The 18533-nt window shown below is 43.3% G+C and overlaps 1 non-coding gene across 1 annotated transcript; it reads right to left on the reverse strand.

The window, feature by feature from the left end:
- Positions 1–15470: 15470 nt before the first annotated feature.
- LOC141124998 (U6 spliceosomal RNA) lies at positions 15471–15577 on the reverse strand. The gene has a single exon (XR_012241308.1). It is a non-coding gene; the product is annotated as a U6 spliceosomal RNA (small nuclear RNA).
- Positions 15578–18533: the final 2956 nt, after the last annotated feature.

Below are 18533 nucleotides of genomic sequence, written 5' to 3' on the forward strand. Positions count from 1 at the left end.
CCATGTGTCCGGTGGTCGAGCCCCCCACCTTACACGTCTCGCCGAAGACGTGGTTTACGCCCAACGTGACGCATCTAGTACGTTTGTACTGTTTTTGTATTTTTGTTTTTATGTTTTTTTTTTCCTTCCCCATCCTCCCCCTTGTCTCTTGTCTTGCACCTTTCCCTGTCTCTCTTTTCTTTTCTTCCCCAGGCTGGAAATCCGCAAGTGTCGCTGACAGGGATCCCTACCGACCTGATCTGCAGCTGCTGGACACCACCACGTGAGCTAACCTTCATCTCCTCACAATGACCCAATCCCCGTTGAAGTTTTATTCCCATAATATCCATGGTTTTAATTCTCCAGTAAAACGATCCAAGGTGTTTCACCACCTAAAATCTAGTGGCATTGACGTAGTATGCTTGCAAGAGACCAGGTTTTCCTCCTCTTCTGCCCCGAAATTTATCTCCCCTCACTTCCCTACATTCTACTTGGCTTCTGCCCCCGAAAAGCAGAGGGGGGTTCTCATTGCCTTTAGACGCAACCTCCTATTCTCATGCTCCAAGGAAATTGCGGACCCAACTGGTAGATACCTATTACTCCAGGGCACGTTAAATGGCCAGAATGTAACCCTGGTTGGGTACTATGCTCCGAACCGATTCCAACATAAATTTTTCTCCCACCTCCTCAAGGTCGTGTCCCAGCACAGCTCCGGGACCCTCATCTTGATGGGTGACACGAACGTAACCCTGGACTCCTCGGTGGACAGGAAATATCCATCTGGATCCACCCCCTCTCATGATTTAGTTGTGGAGGAGCAGATGAGATCCCTTATACAATCCCATGGCTTGGTAGATGCCTGGCGGGAGCTCCATCCCCGTGACCGCGACTTCACTTACTACTCTAGCCCGCACGACAGCTTCTGTAGGATCGACCACGTTTTTATCCCTCTATGCCACATCTCCAATGTCCAAAAAATTACGATCCCCCCTTCTGTGTGGTCGGATCATGACCCTATCGTTTTTTTGTTCACTCTCTCAGGCCTAACACGCCCTACCTTTCAATGGCGATTAAACGACTCACTTCTTACATCACAAGACGCCCTTCTTGAAATCCATACGCGACTCCAAACTTTCTTCAAAGAAAATGTAGGCTCCGTGTCTTCGCCCATCTCTCTTTGGGAGGCCCACAAGGCTACCATGAGGGGCCACTGTATACAACTGGCATCCTCCCGCAAACGCCATAGGGAAAAGCGGACCCGGGAACTTACAGTTCTTTTGGCCTCCGCTGATGCAGAGTGGAAATCCCACCCCACGCTAGCAAATAAGAAAGCTAGGGACACCCTTGCAGCCGAATTGGACTTGTTGGCCTCCGACCAAACCGAGAGGGCCCTGCGGTGGGCTAAACATAAATTCTATTCTTGCGCGAATAAACCGGGCGCAATGCTGGCTAAGAAACTCAATGCTACATCTTGCAGCCATAAACCTATCCGCCTCCGTACTGCAAATGGAGACCTCACTTCAGATCCGAGCAAAGTCACTGCAGCCCTGGCAGATTTCCTAGCCTCACTTTATAGCAAACCCTCCCCCTTCCCTCTTAATCTCGCAGACGATTTCTTCCGTGATCTTCACCTTCCGCCTCTCTCCTCAGAAGCCTGTGCGACTCTTAATGCTGACATTACCGAACTGGAGGTGACTCAGGCCATCAAGGGTATTCGTGTTTCGAAGGCCCCAGGCCCAGATGGCTTCACCGGACTATACTACCGTAAGCTTTCTCCCCTCTTGCTCCCCCATCTGACGGCCTATTTCAACTGCATGAAACAAGGTGCGCTGCCCTCCCCAGACTCATTACGAGCTCACATTTCCATGATTCCTAAGACCACAGAGGAGGCTCACGAACCACAGACGTTTCGCCCAATCTCTCTATTAAATGAGGATGTGAAGCTCTTGGGGAAAATCCTATGCTTTCACATTAACAAATACTTGCGCTCCTTGGTTCATAGAGACCAGGTGGGCTTTGTACCTGGCCGTCAGGCGGGGGACAATGTCCGGAAAGTTGTTCACTTGATCACCCTACTGCAGCAACGCAAAATCCCGGGCTTTCTCCTCTCCCTTGACGTTTATAAAGCTTTCGATACCCTCTCATGGGACTATCTTCGTTACGTGCTACAACGTTGGGGCTTTGGCGACTCGATTCTATCGTGGCTGACGGCCCTTTACTCAACCCCCTCTGCCTCGGTCCGCTATGCTGGTTGCCTTTCGCCCTCTTTTCCTATCTCTAGAGGAACGAGGCAAGGCTGCCCTCTATCTCCGGTCCTTTTTGTTCTTGCCCTTGAGCCGCTAGCTATTGCCCTCAGGGCAGACCCTAATATCACGGGCATCCCTTACGCAGGTGACAACTATAAATTGAATATGTTCGCTGACGATGCCCTCCTAACCCTCACCAACCCCATCGTCACCCTACCAAACCTCCAGGCCCTTCTAGCCCGATTTTCATCTATCTCTGGCCTCCATATCAACCCACACAAAACTACCACCCTGAATGTCACTCTCCCAGGCCCCCTAGTCTTACATCTCCAATCTTCCTTCCCTTACCGATGGGCAAGTTCCTCTCTGGACTACTTGGGCGTTAAGTTGACCCCTTCTTACGCCTCCCTTTTCTCCGCCAACTATTACCCACTCTTGCGCACCATCACGGCCCTCATGACTTCTTGGCGATTCCCCACTTTATCTTGGATCGGTCGTATCCATGCGGTCAAGATGACCATTCTCCCAAAGATTCTTTACTTCTTTCGAACCCTTCCTGTCCGGGTCCCTGCCTTCTATCTGCGGCTACTTCAGAACAGACTTCTCTCCTTTATCTGGGCACATAAACGCCCCAGAGTTTCCCGCTCCACTCTCTATGCCCATAGGTTACGGGGTGGACTAGGCGTTCCGGACGTTGCAAAGTACTACCAAGCAGCCCAAATTTCCCAACTCACCATGCTCCACGCGACCTCTGATATCCCCCTATGGGTTCTCCTGGAGATACCCAATTGCGCGCCTGTCCCTATCTCGGCCTTATTGTGGCTACCCCCTAAAATGCGACCGCCTTCTGCTAGCCCCCTCATGACGCACAGTCTGAAATTGTGGGACTCGATTCGATACTCAGGCAAACTTATGTCCCCATTCTTACCACTGCTTCCCCTCTTGAATAACCCTATGTTCCCACCGGGCCTGGAACAACCCCATATTTTTTCGTGGTGGCCTGCCCATGGGTTCTTCCTGGTTCGTCACTTTCTTCGTACCCGCGCCTTCCCCGCGTGGTCCTCGTTTCAAGAGACCCATGATGCTCTACCTGCTGAACTTTTCCGCTACATCCAACTGCGACACTGGATAACTTCCCTCCGGCTCCTAGGCTCCTTCCCGTATCAAATGACTGCCTTTGAGCACTTCTGCCAACAATGCCCGGGTGCTCGCGGCACCATTTCTATGATATACTCCTCACTAACTGCTGGCAACACTTCCACTACCCTTTCCTATGTGCTTAAATGGGAACGCGACCTATCCCCCATAGATCTAGCGGATTGGAGTAAAGCCTGGTCCAGCATAGCAAAATGCTCCTTTAACACTGCCACGTTGGAGGCGGCCTATAAGGTCCTCCTGCGCTGGTACTGGGTTCCAGCCCGCATCGCCAAATCAAACCCATCATGCAATGATAGATGCTTCCGAGGTTGTGGTCAAAGAGGAGATGAACTGCACACATGGTGGTCTTGCCCCCGTCTTGTAGGCTTCTGGTCAAGGGTCTTTGGTCTACTTTCCTCCCTATTTCATGTTCACTTCCGCAAAGACCCCAAATTTGCATTACTTCATTGCCCGCTCCCGGGCCTTTTCTCTTATCAACAGAAACTAGCTACATACTTATTTATTGCCGCCAAACGAACAATAGCGAGGGCTTGGAAAAAACCCTCTGTCTCATTCGCAGAGGTGAAGACTTCATTGACGACCCTCATGATCCACGAGAAAATGTCCAGCGTCCTTCACGACTCCCATGCAAAATTTCTTAAGGTATGGGCCCCATGGTGGTCCTACACACTCCCCAACCTAAATCCAACTAGTCTAGGTCTGTAAATTCATTTTGAACTAACCTCCAGCCTGGGGGACCCCTTTCCCCCCTCCTCCCATTTCCTCTCTTCCTGGGCCTCCCACCCGACGTTCTACCCTACACTTACCTCTCCCCCCCCCCCCCCGTAATGGTATATGTGTTCTTCCCTTCTTCTCTTTCCCCCCTTCTCTTTTTTCTTTTTTCTCTCCTCGTGTTTGTCTGCCACCCTCTTCCCTGTTTTGCGGACAACTCTGCTCACCCTTGTCTGCCTCAGCCCTGGGCCCTATGGCCTGGACATAGCGCACTGACCTACGGCCCTAACTGGTAGGTCAATGTCAGTTGATATAATACACTCTTAACCACTTCAGCCCCGGAAGGTTTTACCCCCTTCCTGACCAGAGCACTTTTTACAATTCGGCACTGCGTCGCTTTAACTGCTAATTGCGCGGTCATGCAATGCTGTACCCAAACGAAATTTGCGTCCTTTTCTTCCCACAAATAGAGCTTTCTTTTGATAGTATTTGATCACCTCTGCCGTTTTTATTTTTTGCGCTATACACGGAAAAAGACCGAAAATTTTGAAAAAAAATGATATTTTCTACTTTTTGTTCTAAAAAAAATCCAATAAACTCAATTTTAGTCATACATTTAGGCCAAAATGTATTCGGCCACATGTCTTTGGTAAAAAAAATGTCAATAAGTGTATATTTATTGGTTTGCGCAAAAGTTATAGCGTCTACAAACTAGGGTACATTTTCTGGAATTTACACAGCCTTTAATTTATGACTGCCTATGTCGTTTCTTGAGGTGCTAAAATGGCAGGGCAGTACAAAACCCCCCCAAATGACCCCATTTTGGAAAGTAGACACCCCAAGGAATTTGCTGAGAGGCATGTTGAGCCCATTGAATATTCATTTTTTTTGTCCCAAGTGATTGAACAATGACAAAAAAAAAAAAAAAAAAAAAAAATTACAAAAAGTTGTCACTAAATGATATATTGCTCACACAGGCCATGGGCATATGTGGAATTGCACCCCAAAATACATTTAGCTGCTTCTCCTGAGTATGGGGATACCACATGTGTGAGACTTTTTGGGAGCCTAGCCGCGTACGGGGCCCCGAAAACCAATCACTGCCTTCAGGATTTCTAAGGGCGTACATTTTTGATTTTACTCCTCACTACCTATCACAGTTTTGAAGGCCATAAAATGCCCAGATGACATAAAACCCCCCCAAATGACCCCATTTTGGAAAGTAGACACCCCAAGCTATTTGCTTTGAGGCATGTTGAGTCCATGGAATGTTTTATATTTTGACACAAGTTGCGGGAAAGTGACAAATTTTTTTTTTTTTTTTTTTTTTGCACAAAGTTGTCACTAAATGATATATTGCTCACACAGGCCATGGGCATATGTGGAATTGCACCCCAAAATACATTTAGCTGCTTCTCCTGAGTACGGGGATACCACATGTGTGGGACTTTTTGGGAGCCTAGCCGCGTACGGGGCCCCGAAAACCAAGCACCGCCTTCAGGATTTCTAAGGGCGTACATTTTTGATTTTACTCCTCACTGCCTATCACAGTTTCGGAGGCCATGGAATGCCCAGGTGGCACAAACCCCCCCCAAATGACCCCATTTTGGAAAGTAGACACCCCAAGCTATTTGCTGAGAGGCATGGTGAGTATTTTGCAGCTCTCATTTGTTTTTGAAAATAAAGAAAGACGAGAAAAAAAAATTTTTTTTTTTCTTTTTTCAATTTTCAAAACTTTGTGACAAAAAGTGAGGTCTGCAAAATACTCACTATACCTCTCATCAAATAGCTTGGGGTGTCTACTTTCCAAAATGGGGTCATTTGGGGGTTTTTTTTGCCACCTGGGCATTCCATGGCCTCCGAAACTGTGATAGGCAGTGAAGAGTGAAATCAAAAATTTACGGCCTTAGAAAGCCTGAAGGCGGTGCTTGGTTTTCGGGGTCCCGTACGCGGCTAGGCTCCCAAAAAGTCCCACACATGTGGTATCCCCGTACTCAGGAGAAGCAGCAGAAAGTATTTTGGGGTGTAATTTCACATATTCCCATGGCATGTTTGAGCAATATATCATTTAGTGACAACTTTGCGCAAAAAAAAATAAAAAAAATTAAAAATTGTCTCTTTCCCGCAACTTGTGTCACAATATAAATTATTCCATGGACTCAACATGACTCTCAGCAAATAGCTTGGGGTGTCTACTTTCCAAAATGGGGTCATTTGGGGGGGTTTTGAACTGTCCTGGCATTTTATGCACAACATCTAGAAGCTTATGTCACACATCACCCACACTTCTAACCACTTGAAGACAAAGCCCTTTCTGACACTTATTGTTTACATAAAAAAATAATTTTTTTTTGCAAGAAAATTACTTTGAACCCCCAAACATTATATATTTTTTTTAAAGCAAATGCCCTACAGATTAAAATGGTGGGTGTTTCATTTTTTTTTTTTCACACAGTATTTGCGCAGCGATTTTTCAAACGCATTTTTTGGGGAAAAAACACACTTTTTTACATTTTAATGCACTAAAACACACTATATTGCCCAAATGTTTGATGAAATAAAAAAGATGATCTTAGGCCGAGTACATGGATACCAAACATGACATGCTTTAAAATTGCGCACAAACGTGCAGTGGCGACAAACTAAATACATTTTTAAAAGCCTTTAAAAGCCTTTACAGGTTACCACTTTAGATTTACAGAGGAGGTCTACTGCTAAACTTACTGCCCTCGATCTGACCTTCGCGGCGATACCTCACATGCATGGTGCAATTGCTGTTTACATTTGACGCCAGACCGACGCTTGCGTTCGCCTTAGCGCGAGAGCAGGGGGGACAGGGGTGCTTTTTTTTTTTTTTTTTTTTTTTTTCTTTATTATTATTATTTTTTTATCTTATTTTTAAACTGTTCCTTTCATTTTTTTTTTTTTTTAATCATTTTTATTGTTATCTCAGGGAATGTAAATATCCCCTATCATAGCAATAGGTAGTGACAGGTACTCTTTTTTGCAAAAATTGGGGTCTATTAGACCCTAGATTTCTCCTCTGCCCTCAAAGCATCTGACCACACCAAGATCGGTGTGATAAAATGCTTTCCCAATTTCCCAATGGCGCTGTTTACATCCGGCGAAATCTAAGTCATAAAATGCTCGTAGCTTCCGGTTTCTTAGGCCATAGAGATGTTTGGAGCCACTCTGGTCTCTGATCAGCTCTATGGTCAGCTGGCTGAATCACCGGCTGCATTTTCAGGTTCCCTGTTGAGACAGGAGAGCCAGAGAAAAACACGGAAGACGTTGGGGGGGGGAGGGGCATTCCCTCCCACTGCTTGTAAAAGCAGTCTAGAGGCTAATTAGCCGCTAGGATTGCTTTTACATGAAAGCCGACCGCTGGCTGAAAAGAATGATACCAAGATGATACCTAAACCTGCAGGCATCATTCTGGTATAACCACTCAAAGTCGTGAATGGCGTACCTGAAGACAAAAAAATGGTTAACAATAAAGCACAGTAAACGGTAAGGTATAAAAAATTGCATACCTGAAAAGCAAACATGATAAAACATAATAACAATAAAACATTGCAGAATATAATACAGTAAAAAAGAACAGAACAATAGAGAGAGAGAATAGAGAGAGAAAGAACAATAAAACGACAACTATTTTTTTTTTATTTTATATTTTTGTATGTGTTTTTTTTTTTTTTTTTACACTTTTTTTTGTAACTAACTTTTATAACTGTAACTGGTTCCAGGTTCGGGTCTCTCAAAATGCGATGGCATTTTGGGAGACCCTGTGAAAGTGTGCCTAGTCTGTGGAATGCTGTACCCTACGCTAATACTCAGCTAGTGAATGGTAGCGTTCAAAACATTCACCAATGCAAAGACCAGGATTGTCAGGACAGGAGGGACAATAATAGCGGGTGTCACGTCTATATCCGCGCTTGCTGTAGACACGACATCTTTTTTGGGGGGTTCGTTGGGTAGGGGTACTCGGGAGGACATAAAGAAAATGCCTCTCATGCAGCCGACTGCATTTGGTTGGGGATGTGAATGGGGGAAGTACGGGCGCTGCAGAAGTGGTGGGTTCCCAATTAGGATTGGCGAATGCAGCAGGAAGGGCACTATGGGCACGACGGGCCTGTGTTCGTCTTCTTGGTGGCAGCGGGACACTACTTGTGCTTGCCACCTCACCAGCTTGAACTGCACTTATGGGACTCGCCACGTCACCAAGTGTTACTGCAGTGCTGGTTTGACTACGACCGGGGTGTACTAGGCCGCTGGTGCTTGCCAGTTCACCAAAACGCTACCAAAAAAACTGTTAGCGATCGCAGGGATCAGGCCTGACTCTGCGAACGCTGCAGTTATGTGTTTAGTGTTTTGTAAGTGTCAGTGATCGATCGATACTGCACTTGGGTGGGCTGGGCTGGGCCGGGCGGAGGGGCAAAACGCAGGTGCTAGCAGGTATCTGGGCTGATCCCGCTAACACTGCGTTTGTGGGAACCCTAAACTGCTGGGGACGCTAGTATAGATCTGATCAGATCAGATATTGATCCGATCAGATACTATACCACTAAGGGAGGTGTACGGTGCGTGCGTGGGTGTTAGCGGTACTGGCGCTAATCTGACGCTGCCTGGGGCTGGTGCTTGCCAGTTCACCAAAACGCTACCAAAAAAACTGTTAGCGATCGCAGGGATCAGGCCTGACTATGCGAACGCTGCAGTTATGCATTTAGTGTTTTGTAAGTGACAGTGATCGATCGATACTGCACTTGGGTGGGCCGGGCAGAGGGGCAAAACGCAGGTGCTAGCGGGTATCTGGGCTGATCCCACTAACACTGCGTTTTCGGGAACCCTAAACTGCTGGGGACGCTAGTATAGATCTGATCGGATCAGATATTGATCCGTACAGATACTATACCACTAAGGGAGGCGTATGCTGCGTGCGAGGGTGTTAGCGGTACTGGCGCTAATCTGACGCTGCCTGGGGCGACGCATATCACCGCCGGGCGATCAGGGGGCTAAACCTTTATTAGGTAATAAACGGCGGGTGCCCTGACACTATAAAAAATAAACAAACTAACCAGCGTCACCCGTAACACTTATATGGTGATCAGTGGTGAAAGGGTTAACTAGGGGGCAATCAAGGGGTTAAAACCTTTATTAGATAGTATATGGGGGTCCCTGTCGCTATAAAACGCTGACGGCGAACCTAAATATTTACGTCTCTAACTAGCGTCACCAGCGACACTAATACAGCGATCAGAAAAATGATCGCTTAGTGACACTGGTGACAGGGGGTGATCAAGGGGTTAAAACTTTATTAGGGGGGGTTAGGGGGGTATCCTAGACCTAAAGGGGGGTAATATTCACTGCCCTAACACTGTAACTGTCACAAACTGACATTATGCAGTAATCAGAAAAAAAAAAAAAAAAAAAATACTGCTAATGTCAGTTTGTGACGGGGGGGGGGGTGATTGGGGGGGGATCGGGGGGCGATCGGGGGGGGATCGGGGGTGTAAGGTATGCCTGGCATGTTCTACTGTGTGTGTTTGTGTTGTGTGCACTTACATGTCTTCTCTCCTCGGCGCTGGGACGGAAACTGCCAGACCGAGGAGAGATGACATCACATCCTCTGCCTGTGTGAAACTATACACAGGCAGAGGAGGATTCCCATTGGCTGGGAGCGATCGCGAGGGGGGGGCCACGATCGGATGGTCTCCCCCTCGCCTCCCGACGCTCCCAGTCAGATGCCGACCGCCGATGGCACCGGGGGGGGGTCCGATGGGACCCCCCGCCCGCGGGAGGCAGATCACGTACAGGTACGTGATTCTGCCTGCCCGTGCCATTCTGCCGACGTATATATACGTTAGGCGGTCGGCAAGTGGTTAAAATATGTTTCATTATGTACTTTTATGTAAACCTCTTTCTTATGTTTTTGTACATATCCCCTGCGTGGGAATTCGTTATCTGGGGTTTTTCCCTTCTTTCTTTTTTTCCAATAAAAACATTGTACCAGAAAGAACTGTCAGAAACTGCAGACCCATTAGAGGAAATGAGGGTCAGAGAGTGTGGACATGCTACTTTTTTGGTTGGGGATGAATGGCTGCAGAAGACAATATGAAATTGGGAACATGTGATCTGAGGCTAGTAGAGATCAATGTTATTACTCCAATCAATGTTCCCACCACAGACTGCTGAGGTCTGTGGGCCGCCCATCATATGCCAGAGGGCTGCATGTGACCCCCAGGCCACAAGTTGGACACCAGGGATCTAGAGAAATGTTTTTCTACTTTTGTGATTGTTACCCAAACGACATATCACTATATGCCCCTTAGTGTTTACTGAATTCAAAGTTGTAAACATCTGTTATATATTTTACAGGCATATGTTCAAGCCTTTGCTAATTGAATGTACCATGTATAACTTTATTGAATGGATAGCACTATAATACTTCTTTCAAAACAATATAATATGACTTGAAATGAAAAGTATTACAAAAGTGGTGTCAAGTGTAAATGAAAGAAAACCAAAAAAAAAAGCTTTGTTTATTAATAAATTTACTATATTACAAGGGAAAAACAGCACACCACGTCTCTGTGACATAAGGCTGCACTATTAGAACATTTTAGAAATAGAGATTCAGATTTTCACAAATGCTTATATAATAATTATATAATAATTATTTGACTTGTTCTCTTTAATGCTGTAAAGTTCTGTAACTATTTCTCTTTTAAAAAAGAAAAAATATTTCTTTACCCGCTGAAAAGAGAAGATAAAACTGTCTCCAAAATAACAAAATGTATGCCCAACTTCACCAAATGATGTTAAATCCATTTATTTTACAAAACAAACACAAACAAGGGGCCATTTTGTGAATTTGTGCTGTTTGTCATGTCGCATGCCACCTCCTACAATTACTGTATATGGGAGCTAATTAGTCACTTTGCTAATGTAAATTCTTTTCAACAACAAAATTACTGTGTACTAAAACTCATTTAATGTTGTTTTTTTTTATTTTTACACAAAACTCTTGTAAATTAATGGAACTAATTACCCTGCTGCTCAGCGCCATTAGTAAGTGCTTTATTTAATCACTGACAGAGTCGTTTTTTGTATTGGAAGGGAATGTGTAAGATAAGAAAGGAGACAGGCAGATGATGGCTGGTGTCTAAAAGTTCAGTTCTATCTGCGCTATACACAAATCAAAGTAGCATTAGCACCAACCTCTTAAATCATCTAGGTATATGTAATTTTAGATTAGATATACATGAAAACTGCAGTCCTTTGATGCCCATGTGTATCATTGTATCAATTGCCACTCAACTGCAGTTAGAAAGTGGGCAAAAGCAAGACAATGAACAGGCTAGTATTTCAATAAATAATCTAAATTTTTATCTGTGGCAGCACAGTGGATTAGAGGTTAGCACTCTTTTCTTGTAGCACTGGGGTTCTTGGTTTTTAATCCCAACCAGGGACCATTACCTATCTGTGCTTGCGTGGGTTTTCTTCAGGTACCATTTTGCTCCCACACTCCAAAGACATGCTGGTAGATTAATTGGCTCCTGTCTAAATTGGCCCTAGTATGTGTATGTATGAATGTGAGTTAGGGACCTTAGATTGTAAGCTCTGTGAGGGAAGTAGGTCCTTGACCTAGTGGAGTTTATGTTTTAAGTACCTTAAAGAGGATCTTCAGTCGTAAAAAAAAAAAAAAAAAAAAGAAAAGAAAAGTCAGCATCTACAAATACTACAACTGCTGACTCTTATTAAAAGGACACTGTCAAATGATCCAGCATTGTCCTCAGCTGAGCCAATTTTTTGCCGGTCTTTGGATCCATGGTGCCGGCGTGTTTGCTGTGGGAAGCTGGCTGTGACTCCTAGCAGCTTCACAGCTGGCATCCCACTGCTTATGAGTGAGTCATAAGCCATTGCATCTTGTCAATGGTTCTGCAGCCTCCTGGGACTTGTGACATATCTCAAGAGTTTGGGGGGTCACTTCCAGTGGAAGGGGGAGCAGGTACCTGACAAAAACTAAGTACCTGCCTCCCCCAAAAAAAAAAAAAAAATAAAGTACTAATAATGTTGGATGGGGGGGATCTTAAGAGCAGAACTTCCTATTTAGGGTGAAGTTATGCTTTAAATACGTAATGTACATGTCATATTTATGTGTGCTTTAAAGCAAATTTGTTGGTTGAACTAGATGGATGTGTCTTTTTTTTCAACCAGATTAACTATGTACCGTATGTACTGCATTTTTCCATGTATAAGACAATACTTTTGTCTAAAATCGTTATAGACTAAAAATTGAGGGTCATCTTATACACAGAAGTAAGCCAAGGAGTCTTCAGGTCTTCTACACAAAGACTGATGCTGCATCATCCCTGGGGACCCCTGCAACTGGACTTTGCTGCAACATTCAATCTGAAGGTTTCACTATAAATAACTATATATACTCAGGTATATATGCACAATTCTACCATGATGCCTATCGGGCCCTTTGCTGTTAATACCTGTTTGTACATTGAATGTATGTACTGTTATTAATCTCTTCTTCTCATCTATAAAGCTTGTATCCTTTCTATACTAGTTTGCATCTATGTATTTATTGTTAATGTTATATGATGGTTGCAGCAATTTTGTTTAGATTACTGGTTTATTTCCCAGGAAGGTAATCCCCTCCATTCACAGAGGCCTGTTCTGGATGGAGGCACTGCCAACTTTATTATTATACCCACTCTTACACTTAATGAAGGTTCTGATTCTCTTATTTACCTACAAATTTAGTGCAATATCCTATTTTGGGAGGGACATTTCCCATAACCTCCCCTCCCGTAACAGAAGTAAGCCGAGGAAAGAACTGTGCGGTTCCGAAACTGCTCATACCTTGTCTCTGCAAACAGGCTTCCTCCAATCACTAGCCTCCAATCACGAGCGAAACTGCCGGTAGCTTGTCTCTGCAAACAGGCTTCCTCCGGTCACAAGCTTTATGTAACTGACGTTAGCTGATGCTGAACAAACCAACTGGAACACGTCCCGTTGGAGGTGGAGAGCGTGTAGGCAGTGCGCAGATGCAACAGAGATCGGTAATATTGGAGCTTTTTGAGCCCATAAAGATGTTGGAAAATAAAAAAGCGAATGTCTTACTCTGCAAAATTCAAACCGAATGTAATCAGTTATGCAAAAGAGCATGGAAATAGAGCTGCAGAGAGACAAGTTGGACCTCCTCCCAGTGAGTTTATGATCAGATAGTGGAGAAAACAGGAAGAACAACTCCTTAAGATGCCAAAAAAGAATCGGCTGAATAAAATGATATGCTCAAAGCTAAGTGTGATGCATAATATCATAGTACTGATATGTGAATGTTACTTAATTACTAAATAAAAATGTGTTCTGTTTTATGTTTGAAGTATTGATTTCTTAATTTTGAGTTGGAAAAGTGGGGGTCGTCTTATACACTGAAAAATATGGTAATTTTGTAACTCTGCTGCAGCTGGCTTTGCAAGACAGCCAAAATCTGAGCCAAGGGGTGAGAGGCCAGGTATGTATTATTATACCGGTTGGCTTAAAAAAAAAGTGTCCCTTTAGGCCAATTTTAATGAACTAGAAAAAACTTGACATCTATTTTAGGAGAGGAAAGGATTCCAACACAAATATGGGGAGGACATACAATGCCTTGCAAAAGTATTCACGCCCCTTGGATTTTTACCTATTTTGTTACATTACAGTCTTTAGTTCAATGTTTTTTTTAATCTCAATTATATGTCATGGTTTAGAACACAATAGTCTAAGTTGGTGAAGTAAAATTAGAAAAATATATACATAAAACTATTTTTCAGAAATAAAAAACTGATAATTGGCATGTGCGTATGTATTCACCCCCTTTGTTATGAAGCCCATAAAAAGCTCTGGTGCAACCAATTACCTTCAGAAGTCACATAATTGGTGAAATGATGTCCACCTGTGTGCAAACTAAGTTTCACATGATCTGTCATTTCATATACACACCTTTTTGAAAGGCCCCAGAGGCTGCAACACCTAAGCAAGAGGCACCACTAACCAAACACTGCCATGAAGACCAAGGAACTCTCCAAACAAGTAAGGGGCAATGTTGTTGAGAGGTACAAGTCAGGGTTAGGTTATAAAAAAATATCCAAATCTTTGATGATCCCTAGGAGCACCATCAAATCTATCATAACCAAATGGAAAGAGCATGGCACAACAGCAAACCTGCCAAGAGACAGCTGGACACCCAAACTCATGGACTGGGCAAGGAGGGAATTAATCAGAGAGGCAGCACAGAGACCTAAGGTAACCCTGGAGGAGCTGCAGAGTTCCACAGCAGAGACTGGAGTATCTGTACATAGGACGACAATAAACTGTACGCTCCATAGAGTTGGGCTTTATGGCAGAGTGGCCAGAAGAAAGCCATTACTTTCAGCAAAGAACAAAATGGCACGTTTTGAGTTTGTGAAAAGGCATGTGGGAGACTCCCAAAATGTATGGAGGAAGGTGCTCTGATCTGATGAAACTAAAATTGAACTTTTTGCCCATCAAAGAAAATGCTATGTCTGGCGCAAACCCAACACATTACATCACCCGAAGAACACCATCCCCACAGTGAAACTTGGTGGCAACATCATGATATGGGGATGTTTTTCAGCAGTCGGGACTGGGAAACTGGTCAGAGTTGAGGGAAAGATGAATGGTGCTAAATACTGGGATATTCTTGAGCAAAACCTGTACCACTGTGTATATGATTTGAGGCTAGGACGGAGGTTCACCTTTCAGCAGACCCCAAACTCACTGCTAAAGCAACACTTGAGTGGTTTAAGGGGAAACATGTAAGTGTGTTGGAATGGCCTAGTCAAAGCCCAGACTTCAATCCAATAGAAAATCTGTGGTCAGACTTAAAGATTGCTGTTCACAAGCGCAAACAATCCAACTTGAAGGAGCTGGAGCAGTTTTGCAAGGAGGAATGGGCAAAAATCCCAGTGTTAAGATGTAGCAAGCTCATAGAGACTTATCCAAAGCGACTTGGAGTTGTGATAGCCGCAAAAGGTGGCTCTACAAAGTATTGACTTTAGGGGGGTGAATAGTTATGCACATTGACTTTTTCTATTATTTTGTCCTATTTGTTGTTTACTTCACAATAAAAAAAAAACATCTTCAAAGTCGTGGGGATGTTCTGTAAATTGATGCAAATTCTCAAACAATCCATGTTACATAGTTACATAGTTACAAAGTAGGTGAGGTTGAAAAAAGACACACGTCCATCAAGTCCAACCTATGTGTGTGATTATGTGTCAGTATTACCTTACATATCCCTGTATGTTGCGGTCATTCAGGTGATTATCTAATAGTTTCTTTTTTTTTTTTTTTTTTTTTTTTTATATGGAACGCTTCACGAATTTGCGTGTCATCCTTGCGCAGGGGCCATGCTAATCTTCTCTGTATCGTTCCAATTTTAGTATATGTGCTGCCGAAGCAAGCACATCTAATAGTTTCTTGAAGCTATCAATGCTCCCCGCTGAGACCACCGCCTGTGGAAGGGAATTCCACATCCTTACCGCTCTTACAGTAAAGAACCCTCTACGTAGTTTAAGGTTAAACCTCTTTTCTTCTAATTGTAATGAGTGGCCCCGAGTCTTATTAAACTCTCTTCTGCGAAAAAGTTTTATCCCTATTGTGGGGTCACCAGTACAGTATTTGTAAATTGAAATCATATCCCCTCTCAAGCGTCTCTTCTCTAGAGAGAATAAGTTCAACGCTCGCAACCTTTCCTCATAACTAAGATGCTCCAGACCCTTTATTAGCTTTGTTGCCCTTCTTTGTACTCGCTCCATTTCCAGTACATCCTTCCTGAGGACTGGTGCCCAGAACTGGACAGCATACTCCAGGTGCGGCCGGACCAGAGTCTTGTAGAGCGGGAGAATTATCGTTTTATCTCTGGAGTTGATCCCCCTTTTAATACATGCCAATATTCTGTTTGCCTTATTAGCAGCAGCTTGGCATTGCATGCCATTGCTGAGCCTATCATCTACTAGGACCCCCAGGTCCTTTTCCATCCTAGATTCCCCCAGAGGTTCTCCCCCCAGTGTATAGATTGCATTCATATTTTTGCCACCCAAATGCATTATTTTACATTTTTCTACATTGAACCTCATTTGCCATGTAGTCGCCCACCCTATTAATTTGTTCAGGTCTTTTTGCAAGGTTTCCACATCCTGCGGAGAAGTTATTGCCCTACTTAGCTTAGTATCGTCTGCAAATACAGAGATTGAACTGTTTATCCCATCCTCCAGATCGTTTATAAACAAATTAAATAGGCTTATGTTAATTCCAGGTTGTGAGGCAACAAAACACGAAAAATGCCAAGGGGGTGAATACTTTTGCAAGGCACTGTACATGCTCCTTGCAGCGGGAGAACAGAGTATATATCCCATAGTAGAAACTGCAGACCAGCAATAAATACAAGAGGGGTAGCTATAAATGTAACATGTTGTCAAATGTTATTAAGTGAATTTCATAGTTCAGGAAAATGTGAGTGACTAAGGGTGACTATACCTGCAACAAAATGTGACGCATGCTTCTAATTAATAAAACAAATGAGAGTTCATCTATAATTCACAACAGTTCTCTTTGGTTTGTTGTCCTTCTCTTTCACTGAGATCCACCTAAGATACAGTACACACAGTCTATAATTATTTTATCCTATAGAATAAGCAATGATATTTCAGCTGTGACATGAGGACTGAGACTTCTCGAAGCTAAGTGGCACTGTGGGAGTGCTAGTAAGTGATTAAATTTTTTCGGCATTAATCCAAAACTTACATTTTTAGCATGCTAAAATCATGCCTCCGTGTTTTCTTAAGCATATTTGTTTTTTTTTTTTTTTTGTGATTCTATTGCAAAGTTTCTTACCATGCCAATACCAATAACATCACTTCCTGTTGCAAGCTGACAACGGTAAGCCACTACCTTGCAATTGTATATAGGTTGGTCAGCTTGCCTTGTATGGTCCTTCGGTTGGCTGTTGGGCTGCCTATCATATCAGATAGACAGACCATTGGCCAAGTGAAGGAAGCACATAAGGCAGGCTGACAATGCTGTGTCCAATTGCCAAGCAGTGGTTTAGCGTTGTCCGCTTGCAACAGGAAGTGCTGTTACTTCTATGATCTCCACGTAAGTATTACAGAATCACGAAAAACTGCATACAGTAATCCAGCATGCTAATTATAGTGAATAATAGATTTAGGCTTTACATACATTTTAGCTGCAGCCTTCCAATTATGATTGAATTTAAGTATTTTGGAATCCCAGAAAAGCCACAGAAGCTGATTACCACCATTACTCTTAGCATGGCTACAGATGCAGCATTACTCTAGATGATGAATAGTCACATTAGTTTGTCATGCTATCATTATAAAATACAGATGTTTTTTTAATGTACTCTGTTTTCATTTAGGTATTGAATACCACCTTATTATGCGTTTTTGCAGTTTCTTGTTGATTAGCTGTATAAGTTGATTAGCAAATATGCTTTAAATCTAAATGAAAAAATGGCAATAATGAGATTATATGTCAATATGATGCAATAATCAAATTTTCCTTATAAAACATGCAGCTGATTTCAGACGGAAAATACTATTGTATTGTCTTCTTTCATAAAAAAAACAGCATCAGGAATATAAAGGTACTGTGGTGCATGGATGTAATAAAAGGGGTAGTTAGCAACTGCACAAAAGCTTGCTATCAAGCAGTAATTTTTACTGAGCTGTGCTCAGAACTGGTGAGATTCTTTTACTTGGAGGGTTATACAAATGCATATAGACAATAAATGAAAATACACAATAAGATTAGCAATAGAAAAACATCCAGTACTGGTTATTTAGTTGGTTGTCTGGTTAGTAAGTTAAATTTTATTGACATTTTAAATAAGGTCCCACATTTGCTACTAAAGTTAAAGCCTAACTCCAGCCAGTTATTTTCTTTTAATCTGGGAGTACACATATGAAAATTCAAATTTCGATCTGTGTGCAGCCTTGTCTGCTCAACAGAAGGCGATCGTTTCTGTTTCTGTTGAAAAGTTCTGCTGAAAAACGAGTGTAGGGATCTGCTGTACTTCCTGTCTCTGCTAGCTGGCTCAGAAATCCCAGATTGGAGGACTTTGATATCTTGATTATTGCAAAGGGGAGTTTCAAGGAAGTAGACTGAGAGGCAACTGAACCACATGTCCTGTCTATGGGGTTGCTGCCATTGTATTTTCACCCAGACCAGAAGAGACTATTATACTACCAGGGAGGAGTCCTCCCCCACTTTTTTTCCACATGATCACTTCCCTATCTCCTTTATCTTTTTTTTTCGTTCGTGTCCATCTTTACTCTTGATTACCTTGATAACTACTCTTTTATTTCGACATGTCTCATACAACATGTGTTTACCGTACAG

This window comes from Aquarana catesbeiana, linkage group LG01, assembly GCF_042186555.1.
Source record: "Aquarana catesbeiana isolate 2022-GZ linkage group LG01, ASM4218655v1, whole genome shotgun sequence".
In the NCBI taxonomy this organism is placed as follows: Eukaryota; Metazoa; Chordata; class Amphibia; order Anura; family Ranidae; genus Aquarana; species Aquarana catesbeiana.